The following is an 18,350-nucleotide window of genomic DNA, read 5'->3' as shown; positions in this document are numbered from 1 at the left end:
AGGATGAATAACACCATCCACATCCACCCCAAAGTCACAGAATCACAGAATGGTTTGGTTTAGATGGGACATTAAATTAATCTAATTTCAACTCCCCTGCCATGGGGAGGGACACCTTCCACTAGATCAGGTTGCTTCAAGCCCCATTCAACCTGGCCTTGGACACATCCACAGCCTCTCTGGGCAACGTGTCCCAGTGCCTCACCTCCTCACAGGAAAGAATTTCTTTCATGTATCTAACCTAATTTTTCACCCATGACTTCTTGCTCTATCCCCAAAGTTCCTGATGAAGAGCGCTTTTCTACCTTCCTTGTAATATTTTCCAGCTTCTGATTATTATGTTGTATTTGCCGAAAAGAGACCACCTGACTCCTAAAAGGTTGTGTGTGTGTGTGTGTGTGTTCCTGGCAAGCAAAGCAAAACAAAACAAATTAAATTCACAGGACAAAACACATTAAAGTCTATTTGGCTGTAACGAGCTATATTTACTAATGCACTCAGGATGCCAAAAAAAAATGGAAGTTCACTTTTCCAGTCACCTTTCTCCCCTCTCATGCACTCCCCCCACTCCTTCCTTTCAGTAGATTATGTGAGACTCATTACTTTTTATAGCTCTGAACAAAAAACATAATCTTACTGTTTCTTACTAATATTAGGCAATGACATAATGCCATTTGCAGAGGTGTCACTGACTTTTACTGGCTTCTGATGGCAGGGCTCTCCACTTTATATTCTGTTTTATGTAAGCCTCCTCAGAATTTATTGACCTCAAAGGATTTCTCAAGTTGCTTAATTATAAAAGGAAGAAGACAGCACAGTGGCTTAGTGAACCAATATAAAAGTCAGCTAAAATGTGTCATTACAGAGAGGGATGGTGGAGGGAGATGTGCAGCGAGAAGCAGTTTCTAGGGTCTGAGCCCAAGAGGCAAAGCTTCCTCTCTGAGTTATTCCCCAGCTGGAATGCTGCAGGGTGAGGCTGAGGATGGCTTCCAGCTTGCCCTGGCGTTCCATAGGTGTGTTGTGTTCGCTCCAAGTGGGATAGGGACAGACACTTTGGGCACCTTGAAGTAAAAACAAGGAGGAAACAAGAAAGAAATCCTGCAGGAGACCTTCCAGAGCCACCTCAACACAGGAGAAAGAGTCAGATAAAAATCTGTGCTTGGTCTCGCTGCTTACCCCATCAACCAAGCCAAGTCATGAACTAAAGCATTTCCAGAACAAGCCTACTGCTGCAGGAGCTGGCTGGGGATTTCACTCATCTCCAGGAAAAAGGAGGAATAAAATCCCCAATGCCACTGCTGCCTCCAGATCTGGGCACATGGGGGCAGTTTGGTTGAGCTCAACCCCTGAAGCATCTTTGGTGTCTGCTTGTGACCCAGTACTGGAAATGGCTTTTTGTCAGCTGCCTCAGCTTCCAAACTCATATTCCTGGGGAGAAAAAGTAAAAAAGAAACAGGAAGTGAGACACTGGTGAAAAAACAAACCAGCAGCAGTCACTGCCCATTTAGCGAGGAGGATTTAATGATTTGAGCCAGACTTCCTTGAGCTCAGCGTGTCTACATATTGCACAGCAGTTACTTGCTTCACACACTGTCTTTTCCAAACTCAAAGCAACATTTCCAATGCCATCATTCTCCTCAGGATGGGAACTAAGAGATTTCTCTAGGTTACTGTGGGAAAAGCAGCTTACTAAGGAGAGAAGCTGGGAAAAAATTAGTTAAGATGACAAATCTGGATAAAAATAATTAAAATACATGCATGTGCTGCAAGAAAGGCCACTGGATTCTCTGCATGACCTACAGCAGCAACAGTCCTGATGTGTTGGTACAACACCCAGCACAGGGTGACAGGCAGCAGCCTCTTCTGAGGCTCCTTATTTCTTAGTTACTTCTAATTTCAAAGTGGTGGAAGAGGCAGCTCAGATTGTTTAAAGATGTTATTTTGGTCTCTCCTACACCGCTTGGTACACGGCCCGTGACTGTGTCCAAAAGAGGCAGATTTGGCTGGAAAGAACTGAATGCTGCTTAGTATTTTCCCTGTTATATTTTCACATCTTAGGGAAAACTGTGGCAGCGAGGGATCTGTACCTAAGCTTTTCTAATTCGTGTGGCCATCACTTACTCGGCACGACACCACAGGTCTCACGTCTCTTGGCAGCAGTACAGGACTCGCACTTTCATATGGATGAAGTATTTGTGAGCAATTTCTCCAATTTATTAAGCATGAACAGGCTCCTCTTAGCATGGAGCAGATAGAATTTTTTAAAAACATTTCAACAAATCTGCTCCTGTGGGACTGGGACAGAAAGCTTTGCCACGTATGCACATGTGATTTTTTCTTATGTTGCCCTTCAGCCTCATGGGTTCTGATGAAACTAAGAATTGGATTTATGGCTTTGTGCAGAAGTGTGCACTTCCAGCTCCGTGGCTTGGTGGAAAATGGTAATGAGGGCACATTTCCTTCCCTTACAAGAGGGCTCAATTTGATCCATGGGCTGGGAATATATAAACATGATCTGAGATACGAAGATGGACTCTATTGCCTCTGATGGACTAGAAGACAACGTGGAAAATAAAAGAGTAAATAAGGGGTGTCTCCATGGGGTTGCTCACAGTAGGAAGGAGAGAACATACGGATTCAGGAAAGCCATTTCACATGCGTGGAAATAGAAATGGCAGCAAGGAACCATCCTCAGAGGAGGGAATTTGAAGAAAAGGGCGAAAGGAGGTAAAGACATGAAGCATAAGCAAATCAGACCGAGGGAGCAGGCAAAGAGCAGGATGAAGGAGATGACACAGCTGCAGATCACACCCTGCAAGCAGAGGACCTGGCTGGAGAGGGAAGGGGGAGCCTGGCAGCATTCCCCCCAAGCAAAGGGGCTTCATGGCTCCTCACCTACGAGCTCCTAAGGAAATGCAGGTAGGAAGGAGGGACACGTGTCCATTTTATAACTTCACATTGTTTACTACTTCTGTGAAATTTTTCAAAATACACACGTGACACTCTGGGAAGGAAGCCAAAGCAGTTTCAAGCTTCGATGGCCCTCTGTGCATGCCATGGGCTGCTGCTCCCCTCCAGAGAGGGGCAACCACAGTGGATTTTTCTGCTTCTCCCTGCAAAAAAGGACCCAGAAAAGGGGCCCCAGGCACCCAGGCAGAGCAACATGGGATTTCAAATGTGCACTGATTTCTGCCTCAAAAAGAAGGTTTGTACTTTTTTTCACAACTAGAGTTCACCAGGTATTTTATGATCCAACAGGTTTCTTGTGCCCTGAAAATGGGGATTCAAATGTTGCTGGTGGGAAGGGTTAGACCTGGATACAAATTTGAAACAAAAGGTTTGTTTGGCAAGTCCTAAATACTCTCTTGGCATAAGAACAGAGATTATTTTTAGCTCTACAAACTATTTTTGTGAGTCAAGAAAATATTGTACCATCACCATTCAGTGAAGTTTTGGCCAATAGCCCATGGAGGACAGGGTTAAGACTTGCCATGCCACTCAAAAACCTTATGATAAACTATTTTATGGTGAAAGGATGTCAGAAAGACTTCACGCTGGCAAAGAGAGACAATTAATTAATATTGCTCTCCATGTAGCTTCCACCTCTTTGAAGCTTTATTCCCAGAGATGGCACTCTGGCTCTTGAAAGGAACATGAGCATTAACACTGCCTTCAACTGGCTTTGGACCTTAAATATTAAAAATAAAAACCCCAAACCATGCCATGTTCTTCTCAACAAGATTCACTGTTAAAAATAGATTAAAGAGAATGGAGAAAACATACAGAAGGGAATAAAGAAAGTGGGAGAGAGACATAGAGTGTGAAAAAAGAGCAACTCTAGCCTAACTGAAGACAACCAGAGTTTTGCCACTAACTTAAATATAAACAAGCCTTTGCTCAGAGACCAGAAACCAGCTTTTTCTGCATGAATGGTTTTTGCTGGATGGCATTGTGTGGCTTGTCACAGTCCTGTACCAGGCAGCAGAGTGCACAGCCTTGTTATGAACCAGCTTTCAGGGACAACCCATGCAATGGAAGCCAGATCTCCTCTGTAATGTGGGTGGGCTTGGAGATGCTGGTGTTGAGATGAGTTCCTCTCCTTTCTTTCTTTCTTTTTTCTTTGTAAGTCTTTATGCACCAAATGTCACTTAGATAGCTAACCTGGAAAGATGAGGGATTTCATCGTTGACTGGCATGATGTAGATGTAAAGTGTCCCTTGGACTGTGCGCTTGCCATCTGTCAGCTGCATGGTAAAACTATCCTCTAGGCTTTCTGTGTCATTATGCATGTACAGCAGCATCAGTCCTACAGGAAAAAGGGGAAAATTAAAATGGAAATCCTGGATTCTCTAAAAACTTAGAACATAGATATCATATCCTTAAAAAAAAAAAAAAAAAAAAAAAAAGCTCCATAACTCTCTGGAATTTTAGACATCAATTGTGATCTTTAAACACTACAGATCCAGAAAGCCCATCCTGCTTCCACTGAAAGAAATCCTTGTTGCTGCTGTGATGCCAATTCCTGTGTAAGCCCGTACAACCCACAGCCCAAGGTAGCACACAAACGAGTGTTGCTCCTCTGTCAGTGTCCCCCTACAGCTGCTCTTCCCCACAGCCAAGCTTTCTGAGGCTTTCACATTTCTCATCTGTGGTCTCTCACCTTGACTCGCATCTCGGACCCCTCCCAAGGGGTTAAGACTGTGTTTAGCAGCCCTGGATGGAGGCTTTACTCTTGCTGTGATTCCTGCAAATGCAAGAGCAGAAGCAGCACAGCAGGGCTCTGGAAGTCATTCCCAGCTAACTTACGGAGCAGAGCGAGAGCCAAGCTCGGCACGCCTTGGAGCAGTCCCCATGGGAGGCCTCGATTGCTAGTGAGATACTGGCAATATCTTCAGTAAATTTTGGGGGCACTTAAAAGAGATTCATACATGATGTGTTCTTCAACACATCTGCTTTGCAGGGCTAGAGCTCTCCCTAAATTCCCTGGGCACAAACACAGCCCCTGTCACACGGTATCCAAATGCTTCACACTCAGTCAGTGGCCCCGGCTTGCCAAGCCCTCACTGCGGCAGGAAAACACAGGCGGGCACAAGCCAAATTTAACAAGCAACCTGGAAAGTCAGTGGCTGCGGAAAGATTGGAAACAATGCTCCTGTAGATCTGGTGCCGCTTCCTATCCATGGGTGGCTTTTCAACCCATTTTGGGGCAAGGAAATCGGAAAACATGGGATCAAGTGTTCATGGAATGGGCTTAACTAGCAGTGTATGCAGGTAAATACATACAGCGTGTGCTGGAATACGCTGGGGAGGGGAAAAAATCGGATGTTTTTTGCGTGTAAAAGACTACGTTAAAGCCAGACAACCATTCCGTGAAACAATTCCCCGGAACACGGAGCTGGCTGCGCTGTGGGGCCGGTGCAGTGAGCGGCCGCCCCCGGCAGGGGCCCCCCGCGGCCCGCGCAGCCCGCGCTCCCCGCGCGGCCGGGCCGTGAGGGGACAGGCCCGGGCCCGCCGCCTCTCGCCCCACAGCGCTGGAAACAGAGTCATTCCCTTGGGAAAAACCCTCCTGGATCACCGGATCCCACTGTTCCCCAGCACTGCCAAGGCCACCATTAAGCCATGTCCCCAAATGCCACATCCACACAGCTTCTAAATGCCTCCAGCGATGGGGGCCCAACCACTGCCCTGGGCAGCAAGGCAACCCTTTCCATGACGAAATCTGCCCGACTATTCAATCTAAACTTTCCTTGGCACAGCTTGAGGCTGTTTCCTCTTGTCCTATTTCTTGTTATTTGGGAGCAGAGCCCCATATAACCCACCTGGCTGCTCTCTCCTGTCAGGAGCTGTGCAGAGCTGCTTGGTGCCCTCAGAGCCTCCTTTTCTCCCGGCTGAGCCCCTTTCCAGCTCCCTCACTGCTCCTCGTCACTCACACCTGTGCTGCGGCCCAAAGGCGCTCCAAAAGCACCTAAACGAGAAAGGGTACAAGGAAAGCCAAAGTGCCATCACTCACACCTTGCTGCAGCTCAGCTGGGGAAAAAGCAGTGAATCACAATCCTAGAATGGTTTGGGTCAGAAGGACTTTAAAGCTCATCTCATTCCACACTGTGCCATGGGCAGGGGCACCTTCCAGTAGACCAGGTTGCTCCAAGTCCTGTCCAGCCTTGCCTTGAAGATTTCCAGGGATGGGTCATCCACAGCTTTTGTGTGCAGCCTGTCCCAGTGCCACACCCCAGTAAGGCACATCCCCAGCATCTCCCCCAGTGAGCCCATGCACTGGTGGAGGCTGATTGTGGGATACTCAGTGTGCCCATGGGGATGGCAAAGTCTTCAGCATTCAGCACGGTTAGTTCTGTAACACTCTGGATACCTTCTCCAACCTGCTGCAAGGAAAATGTCAGAGGAGAGGAAATACAACCAGGCCAGTCATCAAGATTTATGGGAAAAAAATTAAACAAGAACTTTTAAAACATAATGATGTGTACATGGAGACATTTGGCCAAAAGTATATCCCAGCAAACCCCTCTGCCTTTTTGATAGAAATATTCTAACTTCCAGTGGAAGCAAGTCTTTGCCTTTTGTTTCCAAAAATAAGTTTCTGGAGGCCAGATGCACAGAGGGACTCATTCTGCATCCAAACCTGCTGACCCTGCCCTGCCTTTACCGGGAGGCATAAGGGGATCCTAAGAGGGAAGAACAGATCCCATGGTTGCCCTCAGAACATGCTCTGCCACATTGGCTACAAGGCAGCAAAGTGTACAGGTGCTCCCAGATTTGCTTTCTCTCCCTTCACCCAGGGACTGCCACATATCATCGCTAATGAAACCTCCGTTTACATTACTCGGTCCTTTCCCACTCGCAGCATATGCTCACTGGAAAAAAAAACGAAAAAAAAATTACTGCTGGTAGCCCCACTGCAGGATCTTTTTTTTGCACTTCAGAGTAGTCTATAATGTACGATGGAGCGCCAACGCTTTCATTGACATATAGCTTGTTCACTTGGATGTCATGAGAGAGCAAACGAGTGAATCTAAACAGCGCAGCGAGCTAGTTAGATGGCTAATCTGGTGGGTTGCTTTGATTTCATAAATAAATTAGTTTAGTCTTTTGAACAGGGAGAGAAACACAAACCAGTGATCTCAGCAGCACTGCTGCCCTTCATTACCAAGAGGGCCTTGCTCAATTAGAAATGCCATTTGTTTTGATTATGAGGTTTTATGTGAGTAGAACCAAATTTTACCCTAATACAATGAATGAGGACTTGTATAAAGAACCACAGCCAGAGCTGTTTTCCAGCTGAAATACTGGACACAGGCTGTATGTTAGGGATGCAGGTGAGGGACTGAGGGCTGGGGGTGCAGACCAGCACCCCCAAGGGTGTCCTGTGTTCGGGCTGTGTTAGCACTAATTGCTGCCAGCTCACCACTGATGATGTACCAGACACCAGCGTGAGTTTTTCTTGGGAATGAACCACAGGATTTTTTTCTTCCTCTCTCCCTTCTGGATGGAAATAGCTCATTAAATATTTAATTTTTCAATTAAAGAGTCACTTTGAAAAAACAAAAGTTAATATTCATCCTTTTAACATGTGGCGGGTTCAGAGCAGCCATGCTCTTTGCACACATCAGAACCAGAGCTCAGACATGAGCAGAAACTGTTTGAAATGCATCTGAACTGCATGATGCACTGAAAAAACAGGTAAAAAAAGAGAAAGGAATACTTCAATCAAAATAAATTCAAATCTCACAAAACTTGAACAAAAAAGTAGTGGGTAAAATAGTAATTTTTTTTTAGAAGTGTTTAAAATGGTGTACTTCAGGTGTTATTTAAAATCATATTTCAACTAAAAGCTTCATAAAATAATTAGGCAAGATGGCAAATGAAATCTTTAGATTCCACAGAAACATCTTTGCCATTTGGTTGGCAAGAAATTGGCAAAAGATTTTCAGTCTGATTTTACAAAAAGTCCTTCAAATTTTTGCTGCTGTGGCACAGCCCATTTGCTCTATTGTGGAAAGACAAGTTAGTGATTAGCTCAGTGCTTTGAAATTTCAATTTCAATGCACCATTCCTGAGCCAACTCACACAAATCTTTAACCTCTTTGCATCCTACCTCTTTCTCTGTGGCTGGAGGTGGTGACACTTCTCTTCCTACAACCTTTTAGGGGGACAAATGAAGACTGGTGCAGAGGTGACAGTTCCACACAGCCCTGTGCCCTTTTTTTGTGATAAAATAAAGTTCCTCATAGAACTGGAAGAAGAAAATGAAACCACTCTATGGGCAGGTTAGAACTCCAGAGTTTTGCTGCACATTTTCTGTAGAAGCAGGTTAGAGGTGCACAAGCAGCAGACCCTTCCACCCGTGTGAGTCGTTTCCTTGGGTCATAACATTCCTATTTATGGAACCTATTTTAGCACTTCTTAAAAAATTGCCTACAATTAATGCAGCTAAAATTGCGTGTTCAGCAGGAGAGGAAGATGTGCCTCGACACAGCTTGGGAGAACGAGAGCCAGCTGAAAGAAATATAATCTCACCTTGAACTTTATGTAAAACAAAGACACTTCTAGTGATGAAAAAATTCATTGGAAAAAGCTGATGTGAGTGGCAGAGATAGGTGGGCTTGTTAGCAGAGACAAGTGTGCTTTGAAGCACTGTAGATTTTTAAGTTCCATCAGCTAAGACAGCCAGACTCATGCAGTGTCATAAATAAAGATTTTCTTCCAATCATTGCTCTGTTGAGCCTGCTAACTTATATTTCACAATGGCATTTCTTTAAGTAAAACCTACATAATTTTGTGTGTACTAATCTGGGAAGAGTTGTTGCAGCTTCAAAACAAAATGGAATTTCATGTTCATTTGGAGTACAACACAATGGAAGAGGTACCTAGGCTATGTAATCTCACTGTAATGAAATGTGACTCAGGGTCAGTAAACTGGGCAAATACGGCTCAGAGTTACAGAGCATTTGGCTGGATTTTAGGAAGTGACTCAGCAGAGTTTTCTTACATGGACAGCTGTATGGAGGGGCCAATTTCAAGCATCCTTTGTCTAGAGTCATCTCTGCTGAAGTCAGGATGCCCTGGCAACACTTCTTCTCCAAATACAGATTGATGTTTGGGAATATGCTCTCAAAATTTTGTCACACAGATGACTGAAAGAGTGGGACAAAGAAATGGTCATGCTCTTTGTGATCACAGAGCAGTTGTCCTCAAAGTAATCTGGAAACAGCACTTGCATGGGTACAGCAGAGAAAAAACTGCCAATTTTGTTGTTGTTGTTGTTGTTTTTTGGTTTGGTTTGGTTTGGTTTTTTGTTATGTAGATGGCAATAGTAGCAAGGTGGCTGGGAACAGAGGGGAATGCCAGAGTGGGAAGCTCTGCAAAGGAACAGAGCAGATACTCTGGCCTAACACTTGCAAGTTTTCCTTGTATTCTCCTCCAGCCTGAGCTGTTGCTGTCCAGGTCCCTGTGGTTTCCCCCAGCCCTGTTGTGGCGTATGAGGCATAAAATGCCCCTAGAGGGAGGGATGGATACACAAGCGCTTATTTTGTGCAACAAATCAAGGAAAACAGTTGAAATTTTGATCATAAGACAATGAACATTTGGTAACGTCCTTGACTAAACTATAGATTTTTATACTTAAACTCTGCCAAATCAATTTAAAGAAAAAAGTCAGGAATTTCTGGCTCCTGTCCTCTTGTTCAAGGACAACCCCAGTTGTCTTTGTGACAAATACAAATAAACTGCTACAGAAATAACATCAGGCTTAAAAGTTCTCAGTCAAGTTCCTCGGTATGCTGCAGCAAGGTCGAACCCACGGGGGTAACATATTTTCATTACCTCTTTTGCTGGTGGCCTCTGTTGCTGCAAAGCACTCCAGCATTCTTCCTAATGTCGAGCGCTGGCGTTTCAAAGGACACGGCTTGTTCGGGACCAAAATACACGGCAGTTGTTGCCCTTTCCATTTAGGCCTTAAGCCCTGAATCAACGGTAAGAATCCTGGACATGGGAAAATACAGTGCTGACAAATACGTAATTCAATTAAATGGGCTGGCATTGTTTAAGCAATAGCCCTTTCCTCTGATCCATCTCTTTCAGAGCTCTGTGTCTTAATATTATGGCCTACTTGAAACACTCGAGCTCATGAATGGATTAAAGAGGGTTTCATTTGTTTTATTTATTATTTTACTGCTTTGCTTGGCTTTTTGCAAACAGGGGAGGCACAGGCCTCATTTAGAATTCACTGTAACATGCACATTCTTCCCTCCTCTGTCGAGAGGAGAAGGGAGAAAGAAAACAACAACAAAAAGATCGCAACTGTTTGTAAAGTACCAAAACTCTTGGGTAATTCATCATCAACGCTGACTGATTAACAAAAATGGCTTTAGAGCACAATTATTTCAAAACATGGATAGCATATACATTTACTGCCACCGTTATTTGACAGATTTTAAAAAGGGGGAAGTATTTTACCCATTTTTTTGTTCAAAGTTACATTGGATTCTTGAATATTTGCCTTTTCAATTTCAGTCTTTGATTTTAAAGAGCAAATCCCTTTACTCTCCCAAACGTGATCTCAGTATTGTAGTATCTCACTGTGATAGCTGTCTATCCCTTGAAATGCGTCGATGTTGCATTACATCAACAAGGACTCAAGCTTCCATTTATCTTCAAAAATTTCACAATCCGCTGCAGTATATTCTCAGTTGCAATTTTTGCTTTCAAGTTTGGCCACCATGTGCATAGCATTAATTTTTCTGTTCACATGTAATTCATTCAGGGACTTACACCAGCTGAGAACCACATATGGAGGCCCAGATTTACAGAGCTTTTATTTTGTGCCATGGAAGCCTACAAGAAACAATTTTCTATTTGAATATTGAGTGTTTACAGAGGTCTTGTTGTTCACTAGAGACAGGGGATTATGAAACCATATTCTGCAAGAATCCTATCCAAAAAACCTGACCGTAACATTTATTAATTCCTCTTTGTTCAAGTGTTCACAGGGTTCTTACAGGGTGATTGAACGCTGCTTCTCCTCTCTCAGAAGTTGTTGTTTGTTATTATTATTTACCACTTTTTAAAAATGGTTGGTGGAGCTTCAGCCAGTTTCTGTTGTGTCTGACATTGCAACTTAGCATGACCAAGACAAGGCAGCAGAGACAGGAGAGGAGTGGTGGATGTAGGTCTCAAGCAGACCCACACAAGTGCCATAAAGCTTAGCACAGTTTTGCAGTCAGAGGATGGTATGAGGGGTATTTACACCATACAACTCCCCAGCAACAGACACCAGCCTGGTATCTGTACCAGGCAATGTTTTGTTTTGAGAATACACTCCTGTTCGATCACATTTTGGTAAACTCCAAATGCAGATCTCTAAGACCCTTCTGTGGTGCTCATTTAGGCTTGTTTTGAGACAATAATGACACATATTGAATGACTAATGTCCCACATAATTAATCCTGTAGCTCCTTATTTATCAAAATTTCAAGGGGGACGGAGCATTTTGATGGAAAGCAAGAAATCAGCAGTTAAACCTAACACAGAGAAAATCCTTTGAGAGAGGCTTTAGGGTTCAGGCTACCTGAAAGACCTGGAGGAGTCCCTGGGAGGAGTCTCCTGGTTGTTTGGGAGGGGAGCTGAGGTGGAGGTTAAGCATCCCTGGTGTTCCACGGGCCTCTCCCCCGTTCTCCGACGTCGCCCTTTCCTGATTGCTACTAGAGGGAGCAGAGCTGGGTGGACACGAGCTCTGGTCTGGAAAGCCCTGCCAGCCTCCCTGGCAAAGGACAGAAAGTGTAAATTGATTTTAATTAGGGATCACTCATGTGGCCTCTGAAGTATCAGTTTAAATCAAACATTAGCAACTGTCAATTTCTTCTTTCACCCAAGACCCAAATCCTGTAAACACAAGGACCGTAACAAATCCCTGAAGCAGGCTTTAGTGCACATATATGGAAAACATACTAAACTATAAATACTCTATACCATATGGCAGCGAGATTATCTAATTTCACTTCATAACTGGTGATAAAATGACCAATCAACTGACGTGCAGAATGAAATGCCAAGCCAAGGATTCAGATACCCTTAAGATGGCTCTGAGGTTTCAGCGTATCCCACTGTATCCCACCGCATCCCTAAAAGAAAGCGTGTACCTGTTTCACTGGCATGAGCGAGGACACCACAGGAATATGTGCAAGGCTGGGTTCTGCCTTCAGAGCCAGAGTTTGTCCTTGATTCTCTGCAGCTGAATTAAAGATGGGGAAGCTGCATTGGGAGGACATCAGCAGTGCCAGAGGAGAAATTCTGAACTCTCCCTTTGTTTATTTATCTGAAAGAAGAGTTTAGGGCAGGTAACACTCATTCCTCAGCTTTTGCTGAGCCCAGAGGCTCATCGTTAAGACTTACAAGCTTTACTGCAATACAGAAAAACAACAGTGTGCACAATATTTACAAACAACAGAACTTCATTGTGTACATGTTACTACCACACCTTCATCATTTTTTTTCCTCACTGCTAAAAACATTTAATCATTGCACAGGTCACAGCTCTACTGTTCTGCTCCCCACAACTGTACAGGCTTCTACACCAGCAGTGAGGTATCAGTTCTCAGAATAAAGGGTCAACACTTCTGAGACAAGATTCAAAGTTACTGATATATTCCTGAGTGAGAAGGAAAGAGATTTCATTGTTTGCTGAATTCATGGTGACAAAGAGAGGAGCCACCTGGGAACTACTGAAAGTTGTTTCTCATAGAATTCACAGAGCAATCTGCAATGATTCCTGAACATTCCTATGTTTGGAGAGAGCATAGTGGGTATAACCTTCTAGGCACTGAGTTAGAGGAATCTTGGAGTAATGCAAGAGTTTTAAACCACACCAAGCTTTAAAAAAATAGGCTAAATTTGAAATCAGTTTGTTTCAAAGTTAAACCACCAATGTCATCAGCTCAGATTTTGTGGGGGCTTAGCCCCAGAAGCAGAAAGATCCATCAGACCACAGATTCATTTCCCAGGAGAGTGGTGGAAAATGGCTTTGTTGGCTCATTTAAAATTAGCTTGGGTACAGCAGTTATGAATATACTGTGCAGAAAATTGTGCACTGAATTATAAGCAAATAGGTTGCTATGATTTGATGCTATTTTAATAGCTGGTGATTAACCAAATGAATGCTATTTGGTCTGGCCTGATTTGCCAAATGGTTCCTCTCTTCTACCATCCAGCCAGCTGTAAAGTAGTGCCCCATACAACCAGGCACTATTACTACATTAAACTCTAATAAAATATTTTTTAGAGGAATAATAGCATTTTGTGGGGTATATCCCTGTCAATTCCAGCACTGATCTTCTTGAGCCAGCTGGGGGAAGAGAGAGCATTTTCTAGCAAGCTGTACTCAGGGTTTGCATTTGATGTGAAGATCCTTGAGGTCTTCTTCAAAAACACTGAGATATTTCAATATGATACATGCTTAATGTTCCTCATTCACCCCAAAAACACCTGCTGAGACAAACATTAATATGCCTTTAGTATGGACAAACCTCTTCCTTGCCTTGCTTATCAAGAATGTGCCATCTGAGAAAGCCAAGAGCTTGCCCCTACTCCCATAGAATCTTGGTTTTCTATGCAGTGGTTTTCAGCTGGAGGACTGCTGAGTGTTGGGGGATTTTTATTACTAAATTATTTGAAACTGAGCACCTACAAAGAACAATGCACTGCTAATGTTCAGCTAGAAGTAAAATAGGAGTTTCTGGCTTCTTGTCCAGTCCAAAAGAGGTTTGATTTGTGTCCACCTTCAGTGCAGGTAGGGATCCTTTCCGAGACACCTCCATGCTTGCTGCAGTGGTCTCCCTGGGAAGGTTCATCCTTGCTCTCCGGTGGAGTTTGCTCCAGGATGATGGATGTGAGAGCTGTCAGGTGTCAGAGCAGCTGGGGAAAGTGAGCTCAGCAAAGATGGGGCTGCCCAGCCCAGCAACAAAGCGTCTGCATTTCTGTAACAGCAGCTACAACAGCGCCCATCCTGCCTCGTATTAACAAACTGGGGAGATGCATTACTGAATCCACTTGATAATTTTACGACTAAACCTTGTTTTATCTATATTACTTGGACTTTTGCCTTTTTGTTATTTTTTTAACGGGTTATTTTTATGAGAGAACAGTAATTGGCACCTCAGTGCTGACAGAAGTATGTCTCAGGTGGACAGGGCCAATGCCTCGTTGTGTCCCCTCAGGGTGCATTAATTAGCACTGCTGCACTGGCTCCTGTTGCTGCCCAGTTCTAGCTAATGCCAGAGGTTAAACTGTCCCCTGCCTGTGTCACCAATTTAGACTCAGAATAGCTCTTCATATGCACAATGCACATTAGTATTGCTCCAATCAGGGTGCTTATACTGAACAAATGGATTTCTGAGTGATGTTTCAAAGGTTTGCCTTTGCTCCAGCATTAGTTTTCTTTTACTTTACTATTTTTTAACTAGTCATTTACTCCTTACCACACCTTGATACAAGAAACCTCCCAAAAAAATGAACATTTAATGCAAAAATTTCTACTTCCTTAAGAAATGAATTTTAAAAGTAAGGATGTTTAAGTTTCTTAATCACTATTTTCATATTCATTGTTAAATTTCTCAAAGTCCTTTACAAATTACTCAGACCTCGTGTAAATAATGCCTTAGCATGTACATTGTTTTGTGCAGACAGTTGGGCAACTTCTTTTGTACCTTAAAAAAAAGGTCCGGGTTAAAATTCTTTGCTGAATTGCACAAAACACGAGAGTAATTTTTGTCCCTTTGATATGAAAGATGAAATGGGGTTGTGGAAGGTTTAACGTTGATGTTATCAGAAGACTCCCCAAACTGTAGAGTCTTCCACTTTTTTGGGACTGACTGGCAGAGGCAGTGGTCAATACCACCTTCTTCTGGTCCTGCAGGCAGGCAGTGCTTCCTTCTCCCCCAGACAAGCCCCGTTCCTGCCTTATCAGAGAAATGTGCATTTCATTTCTCCGTTACACGATACTGCGTTGTGTGGCTGCACAAAGAGAGGCTTTGTCTCCTCACCGAAGGCAGGGAAATAACCAGCTATTGAAACTGGAAAGGAAAGGAATAACGTGATGAAATGCCATGTTGCTGGAATGCTCCTGCTCAGGAGTGTGCCGGCACAGATGGAGCAGAGCCTTGTCACCAGTGACCTTGCTCGCTCTTCCGCACCAGTTGCATTTTTCCAAGTTCCTTTTTCCTACTGCAGCTCCGGACCTTCCCTTCTCTGCGGTATTGCAACTTGCCAGCACTCATCTCTGAAAGGGAAGCCTTGAGCAAATCATTTAGAAGGAAACAAAACATATCACAGAGGAAAATTATAGCATGTTGATGTGCCAAATCAAGTTATCTCTGTGTTGTGGCAGCATGATTGTATCACCTGCCCTGCAATGACTGGCAATTTCACCTGTCTTGTCACTGCAGACAGATGCTCGAGTGCCACCAAACTACAATATTGAATCACCTGGTCCTCTCCGGCAATAAAATCAGCCATTCATGACAGGATTTTTTAAATGTCATCTTTGTAAGAAATTGGGATTCATTAACTATTTCATAATTTTTGAATCATTAACTACAGTAAACACAAATCCAAGAACAGATTATAAGACACATAGACTATTGGGAGTTTATTGACATCTCCCAAAACCTCAGACACAGCATCTAAAGAAGCTGTTGTGACCTGCACTGGCAGAAGAGACACAGTGAATGAGCTGACCAAGGTGTGAGAGCACTGAGAAGCTCAGGATGTATTTCCTGCTCATTAGCCTGTAATGATGCTTGTGCTGCCTCAGCATTATCTGTGTTGACATTTGCAACCTCACCTGACTCACACCTGTACAGCATTTGGTGTTTGCACCGATAAATCCTTTTGGTCCATTTCTATTCTCCTGTACATCCTCTCCCTTCTCTTCCATCGTGCTTGGTGCCTGGGATCTGTTTGGCACTGCCAGCAAGCTGGGATGATATTTCTTCCCGTTGGGTTGCAGCAGGGGGAGGGTGAGATGCCATCACAGAGGGGTTTGTGACAAGTCCTCAGTGATGAGCACACCAGCAGAGGAAGGGGCTGCAGCCTGTGACCCCATCAGCTCTGGCACGCTGCAGTGCTACTGAGCCACCATTCATAATCACCTGTGCTCACCAGGGCACTGCAGGGCTGCTCTACATCCCTGCACTGTGCCTCACCTCCGGCAGGTAGCAATGAATACAAACAGCTCTGAATACAGGACTGAGCAGCCTTACAGCAGGAGAGCATCTGCATGGGGAGCTCAGCACTCAGCCCCCTGCGCCCTGCCCAGCGAGGCAGGAGACACAACATGTCACACCAAGTCCCCAGTATGCCTCATTTTTGCTCCAAGAGCCTCTTTAAAAGTCAGATTAAAAAGCATCAAGACAGGAGAATTATTCTCTAACACCAAGCCCTTAACCAGGTAAATACTTCAGTCTGCAGCATAATCAGAGGCCGTGGGATCACACAAATTGTAATTAACTTGCTGAAGTAGGTCAGGACTGTGTGTATTGCAGTGCAGGGGTACTCTGGCTTTAATGATTTCAAATATTTTGAGAAGCAAACTGAAAACACTTAGTCAAATTAAGTGTTTTCTTTAAGCTGTCAGCATTGCAAGCACTGCCAAGATGAACAGGATACATTGGATTAGATGCAGTCTATATGCTTCGAATCCTAATGGCAAGGGATCCAAAATGTAAAGTAGTGCACAAAGGCAAAGCAAATATTATATTATTGTCTGTAAAGCAGCAGATCTCAGTTTACTGATTAACCAGATAGTTTGAAAATAGCATGACTCATCTCCAGAGAAGCCAAGCATTGCTGCTGGCTCCCGTGCAGCCCAGCTTGTGACAGTGTGACAGTCTCTGCCTGCTGAATGATGGGTCTTACAACAGGACCAGCAGTAATATTTTGGTTCTACCCAGGGTATAAATCCTGCCACTGCAGTCTGGCCTGAAACAATTCAGGTGTAAATACACACTTTAAAAATTACATGCAGGTAGTAATTCAGGTTAAATTTGAAGGTGAAATCTTGTTACACAAGGTGCCCTTGTGAGTCTTGAGCCACGGGTTAGCAGCCAGCAGGGATGCAGCATTCAGATACAAACTGGGAGAGCAGGAGGAGGTGGTAGAGGTGGATAAAGACCTTCATAAAAACAGCAGTCTGCCACTGCACCCGTCCATTTGTCCGAGACAGTGCAGAGGTGTCTGCAGAGGACGTGCTCAAGGGAGGAGCAGAGAGCCCAGGAATCACACTCAGGTGAACACACAAACTGATTTCAGAGCTGCAAACAGAGTTAGAAACTAAAGCCTTGTGGGAGGTTCATTGCTGTGGGAGGGATAATCCCAGCAAAGGGAAGGGAGCACCCAGAGCTGCTCAGAATACTTTTCCTCTACTGGATGGAAACCATCCTTTAAATGCTGGCCTGAATTTTCTCATGTGGTTTCAATCTGTTTGAGTTTTTTGCTAGTATTCCCTATTAGCATAAATAATTTAGTTTTTATTTACACCCTGTGTTTATTCCCTCAAAATACTTGGGGGTAATTTATCTCCATTTCAGGCTTTGTTTTGCAGAGCTCAATAATCCAAACCCCTGATCATCTCTGAGGATAGACCCTCCATTCTTCTGATGATGCAGTTATTTTATCTCTGAGCTTGGTTTGGTTTGACTTTGTCTTTCTGGATATTCTTGCACGTTTTCTACAATGAGGGTGGTGAGACCCTTGCACAGGTTGCCCAGAGAAGCTGCCCCATCTCTGGAAGTGTTCAAGGCCAGGTTAGATGGGGCTCTGGGCAACCTGGGCTAGTGGAAGGTGTCCCTGCTCTTTGCAGGGGTGTTGGACTAGATGACCTTTAAAGGACCCTTCCAACCCAAACTATTCTGTGACGTTATGTCCACATGTCTACCCAGTACTCTGCAACAGGTAGGACTTAATTCCTACTCAAAATTCTTGATTGATTTGAGATAAGAGCACTAACAACCTCAGACTTAAGGCTTAAGAGCCTCCAGGTTGTCTTGCTTACTCCATTCCTCATCCACCAGCTCCTAAAATAAAACAGAAAAAACCTGGCCAATATCTTGGAAGATGAGTCTATGGCAAAATCAGGAATAAATCCCAAATAAGCCATTTACTTCAGCCATATGAACACAAATATCAAACAAGAGTATCTAAAACATCAACAAATTATGATAAGTAGCTAAAACACAGAAGTTGTCATCACCATGTCTGGACACAATTTTGACAAGTCCTCAGATAAATCTTCTCCATCTCTCTTTTCCACGGTATGTTGGTATTTTGAACAGAAATTCTCAAGT

At 43.9% G+C, this 18,350-nt stretch overlaps 1 long non-coding RNA gene across 1 annotated transcript in view; it reads left to right on the top strand.

The window, feature by feature from the left end:
• The first annotated feature begins 2,505 nt into the window (after nucleotides 1-2,505).
• Nucleotides 2,506-18,350, top strand: part of LOC134555404 (uncharacterized) — a 31,996-nt gene continuing 16,151 nt past the window's right edge. Inside the window, exon 1 of the long non-coding RNA XR_010081423.1 lies at nucleotides 2,506-3,205. This is a non-coding gene — a long non-coding RNA (uncharacterized LOC134555404). The remainder of the gene's footprint in view (nucleotides 3,206-18,350) is intronic.

Source organism: Prinia subflava, chromosome 10, assembly GCF_021018805.1.
Source record: "Prinia subflava isolate CZ2003 ecotype Zambia chromosome 10, Cam_Psub_1.2, whole genome shotgun sequence".
Classification (NCBI taxonomy): Eukaryota; Metazoa; Chordata; class Aves; order Passeriformes; family Cisticolidae; genus Prinia; species Prinia subflava.
Note: the sequence above shows the minus strand (reverse complement) of the source record. Positions and strands in the feature narration are given on the sequence as shown.